The sequence below is a fragment of the Danio rerio genome, chromosome 22, assembly GCF_052040795.2.
Source record: "Danio rerio strain M-AB ecotype USA chromosome 22, GRCz13ab, whole genome shotgun sequence".
NCBI lineage: Eukaryota > Metazoa > Chordata > Actinopteri > Cypriniformes > Danionidae > Danio > Danio rerio.
The window spans coordinates 17,317,129-17,322,617 of record NC_141042.1 but is presented as its reverse complement, the minus strand read 5'-3'; the positions used below and the strand labels follow the sequence as shown (position 1 = coordinate 17,322,617).

General features: G+C 39.1%; 1 long non-coding RNA gene across 1 annotated transcript; it reads left to right on the top strand.

Annotated features, from left to right (window-relative positions):
- The first annotated feature begins 2,687 nt into the window (after positions 1–2,687).
- On the top strand, positions 2,688–5,154 carry LOC147831544 (uncharacterized). Its single transcript, XR_015521870.1, has 2 exons — positions 2,688–3,127; positions 4,391–5,154. It is a non-coding gene; the product is annotated as an uncharacterized LOC147831544 (long non-coding RNA).
- The last annotated feature ends 335 nt before the right edge of the window (positions 5,155–5,489 follow it).

Below are 5,489 nucleotides of genomic sequence, written 5' to 3'. Positions count from 1 at the left end.
TACTCGAACATGCAAAATCCCTTCCTCACGTTAGATGGCGCTTAATGAATATTAACCATAAAAAATGAAGTAAAACTCACCAATAAATCCTATTTGATCTGCAATTCCTCTCCGTAACAACTCCCTTATCAACACTTTTGTAGTATGCTGTCGCGTTTGTTGTACCAATGAAACAAGCAGCTCCATGTTATTCCTGCCTCTGTGCATCTTCTTCATTAAGGTTTAGTCTGAATATGCCTACTATAAGTACTGCTTTTCAATTGGAATTTACAACACAACCGCTAGAAAGTCCGTTCTATACAGCATAAAAGGAACTTGGATGTACTACATCCGCCATTTTGTCATGATCATGTGACGTACACACATCAGTTGTGCCTTACTCACATTCCTGAATTTTCTCGTAGTGCATCATGGAATAGCGTAGCATCCATCGGATGCACACTTCAGAATGTTGCGGGAAGGTAGTAGGTTATCCGGGTACTTACTGTATATATAATATGGAAGTATGCGATTTCAGAAGCAGCCTATATTTTTAAATAACTCTTTTATGGCTATCGTTTTGTGCATTGATGTACATTGATGCTCACATTGGCTCCCTTTGTTTAGTCACGAGGTATTAAAAAAATAACAGTAAACAGTGTAAGTGAAAATCAACCTAGTGGGCATGGGATTTATCAGAGAAATTGCACCAGAGATTATTTTAATAAATCCAAACCAGCCAAACTATACTACTTAGCCAAACTACTATTACTTAGGTTATGTAAGCTTAATCTAAATAGTCCAAAAAAGTTAATAGTTATAAATGAAGCACAGCTGACTCAAAATTCACTTTCAAAACATGCATTTTTCTTATGGCCAATGTAGTGAATCTGTAATGAAATCGGTTTGGGGAATTTTTTGCTCCCACAAAGTCTTCCCTATGGCTATTGAAATTATTGGTTTCAGATATGAAAATACATTGGTAAACAATTTTTTAAAGGACACCAATGATAAAAATCGTCTGTTTGGACAGAACTGTGTGTAGGTATAGTGTGTCCACAGTATATTGGAGTGATATAAAAACGATAAGTCACTTTTTTTTTAATTTCTTGATGTTAAAATAAGATCCAAATCGCTCCCATTTTGAGGCTCACTGCAACGTGACATAGGAGTGCTGTTTCCCCACCCACCGAATAGATCCACATCTCTGTAATAACATGTCTCCGTAGTGACGCGAATAATCATATCAACAAGACAGGACGTGTGCAAAGCAACTGGGATTACAAGATCTGTTCAGCTTTCTGTGATCATCAATCATCATCAAATGTGATCAAGAATGAGTTTTACAAGTTTAAAACATTTTTAAACCAGCGCATGTTTGTAATGAATTACAGCGATTTTATCGTCATTACTTTATCACTACATCTGCTTCCTTCATGTCTGTCACTGTGCTGTTTATCTGACGCAGCCGAGGCGGAGATTGAGGCGGCACACTCTGACAGGTATGTGGGAATCGTGGACGGGGAGAACTAGCATTAAAGGCAAAGGCAACAAAAGCAGCTCCTATATTGTGTTCAGAGCAGAAAATTCTGAAAGGTATAAATAATCAGATGGGTGTTTTGAGCTGAAACTTTACAGACACATTCTGGAGACACAAAAGACTTATCTTAAATCTTAAAAAAGGGGTAAAATAGGTGCCCTTTAAGTTTCTAAAATTAATTTAATGGCAATTGCTTTCAATAACAACTTTCTCTTGCTTTTTTATTATTTTACTGCATTTCTCGAGCTGAAAATTGAATGCATCCTCATGTGTGATCCACAACCAAACTCTTCACTTCCAACAAAATCCCTCAACAAACTCCCACCAGCGTGAGCCACCGCAGTCCAGCATGTGGCGGTTAGTGTGTGTTTTACATGATTTATAGGTGGATGACCCACAGAACGTCAATTTCACCGAGGCGCTGTATATTTATGCATGCTTCAAAAACCCCAACCCAGCTGGCCGGTAATTATGTCCGCTTTGGGTGATATTCCAGCGAGAAGGGATCCGTGCTGCGGTCAGTCTGGATCCAACCTGAATCCAGTCCACTGTAAACACAGCAGAAGAGCACAAGAAGAGACCTCTCTGTCCCTCTAAATGTCTTCCATAACACACAAAGAATTATTCAAGCCACCTGAGAGATATCACAGAAGTAATAAATAAATATATCCCTGCGGCTATTTAGCATATGTTAGCATGGTTATGTTAGCCCCTGCTAGTAGATAACACAAAGCATTGTTTCTAATCTAAAAGTTGAGCAATTATGTAAACAAACTTCTGTTATGTTTCTTATCCTCTCAAAAAAACAACAACTAATCAGAAACAACATGATTGTTAATGAAATACACATTGAGAAATGGTGTTTAGTAAAATGGCTAATTGCTAACACTAAATTTCTTCACACATTTATTGTTATTTCCCACCTAAGATGCTTCTGGCAGGTGTGAGTTGACTTATTATACTAAAATAATGCAAATTTAGGACTGCAGCATTGTGCATTTACTTCAATCTTCAATGTTATTGGGTATTACAGTCAAAGTACTACTGAGAATGGGAATGCTAACAGGTTGTTTGGTGTAATACAAAATTGTCATGATTTGTTTTTGTAGTCTTTGCCAATCAGAAACAACCCGCCTGTTAATTATAAGATGGCTGACATGCATTCAGAGGGAGGGGTTGCATTGTGAAAATGTGTGTGAAGTTAACAAAATGGCTAAATTGCTAACACCAGATTAAGTTTTATTTATCTCCAGTGTACTGATTTCCATCATAAAATGCATGTGTTCAGCGTCTTTGTAAACCAAACCGTGAATTTAGGGTTACAACCTTGAATATTTACTTTAATCTTTACTTTTAACAGACGTTGTGGTCAAGCAGCTATGGCTGAGATTAATAAGAAAGCCATTAGCTTACACCTTGCTTTGATTTCACACTTAAAATGCCTCTGCTAGGTGTAAACTGCGTTTCTATACGCAACACAAACACAACATTGAGTATCTTGAACTTGCCTACATTTAACATCTTGAATTGGCCTGATAGTTACATAAAGCATTTGAGTGTAGGCTGTGCGGTTCTTGTATGAAGTCAGACTGATCTTCGAAACAAAGGGTGAGTAGTTTACCTTAACATTATTTATTTATTAAGCCTATACAAAAGTATGATAAAACAATGCAACATGTTAGTGCACCGATAATATGTGTAGCATCATTCATTATTTTTTTTTCAGCTTAGTCTCTTAATTCAGTGGTTCTCAAACTGTGGTACGTGTACCAATAGTGGTACGCAGGCTTCCTTCTAGTGGTACGCGGAGGAATGAAATATGTCATGTACATGCTACACACATTTCAAAATTTATCAAAAATGATGATTTTAATATGTCATATATGACATATAGCCTATATTTCTGATGTAATCTGCCACGTTTTTTAATTGTGTAGAGTTGTAGCTGCTTTACTGGGCGTACTGCGCTACTGTACTTCAATACTTCTCATTTTGGTGGTACTTGGAGAGACAATTTTTTTCTGAGGTGGTACTTGATGAAAAACGTTTGAGAACCACTGCCTTAATTAATCTGGGGTCACCACAGTGGAATGAAACGCCAACTTATGCAGCATATGTTTTATGCAGCAAATGCCTTTCTAACTACAACCCATCACTGGGACACATCCATACACACTCATTCGCACACATACACTACAATTGAGCTTACCCAGTTTACCTATATCACATGTTTTTGGACTTGTGGGGGAAACCAGAGCACCCAGAGGAAACCCAAGTGAACACAGTGAGAACATGCCAACAACTGACCCAGCCGAGGCTCGAACCAGTGACTATCTATCTATCTATCTATCTATCTATCTATCTATATATATATATATATACCTTGTAAATTTATATTTACATTTATATTTACCTTGTAAATTTATATACAACTCTATCCAAAAAGTGTATGTTCATAAATTAAGCAATTTATTCACATTTTCAGCTTTGCGGTCTGATAGCACTGCTAACGTGCAGCTTCAACCAGGCCTAATTGTCACCTTTTTCATTTATGTTTACATATTTGCACTAATTCTAAATGAAGTAATTTATTCACATTTTCAACTTTCCAGCATGTTAGCGCATGTCCACAAGGCATAATTTTCACCTTTTATATATTGTTTTACATGTTGGAATGTAATATAAAAAAAGCAATGTATTCACATTTTCAACTTTTCAGCCTGCTAACCCATCACTAACAGCATTTATTAGGCCAAATTTTAACCTGTTTGAGTTCTCTTTTTACATGTTTTAGTTTTTCTCTTGCCATACAATACACTGCAGTTGATTTGCAGTATCCTAAACTTCCTTTCCCCCCCTTTTTTTTTGCAGTTTCACGGATCCCTCTTACTCAGTGAGCACAACCTGAGACATTGCAGCAAAAGCCAAAACTCAGCACAGGCCACATCAGCAGTATCCCGAACAGGATCTTCCCATCTGAAGGAGCGACGCACAGTGGAAGACATCAAGCAGGTGTGTGTGTGTGTCCCTCCGGTCAGGCATCATTAACTCTCCCAGTGGCCTTGGCTCTTAACCCTCCCCCATGCCTGGGGCCGGGACTGTGACGGCACCCTGACAGCGGGTGCAGGGTGTCGGGGCCGAGCCCTCATGGTTTGTGTGTGCCGTTCACGCTCCACTGATGCACTGCGGCCTGACAAATGAGAGCCCTACCCGTCTCTCCATATCTCGCCCCCATCCCACCGCCCGTCCGCATTCTTACCCCGATTGAGTTACGCCACCGATGAGCAGTCAATAGAGTCAGTGTTCGGGGCTTTTGTGCAGTATCATTCCAGCTGGAGATAGTAGCGGTGGCGTGTGCGAGCGTGCCTGTCATATACCAAGTGCATCTTTTTTAGACCGCATTGTGCCCTTAATTGTTCAAATGGAGAATGCTGTTATACGAGGTGTCTCATATATTGGACTTGTCTTCCTCCGAGCGCTCCATAAATCCCCTTTGGGTGACATACGACGGACGCTGAACAAAGCAGGACTCAGGCCAAAAAGAGCGCTTACTTTTGACTAAGTGTAGAAACGCCGCCTCCTATAGGTCACTTGGGGAACCGATTGAGACAGTCTGCTCATGCCTCGGCTGGTATGACAAGTGATTAGACAGACAGACAGACAGACAGACAGACAGACAGACAGACAAACAGACAGAAAGGTAGATAGATAGATAGATAGATAGATAGATTACATTTTAAGTGTATCAAAATAAACTACAAAATACAGCAGCCACACATGTATCGAAATAAAATAGTGTATTTTGAAAATACTAAAAAAAATCTTACAAGGAAGCATGGCATTCCCTTGCCAACCTCCTATCAATGGGCTTATTCCATCAATCTCCTCACCATTAAACTGAATGCAAGTAAACAATGATTGACAGCAACAGCGTTTCTTTCTCTGAGCAAGTTTAAGTCAGCTTCTCTGC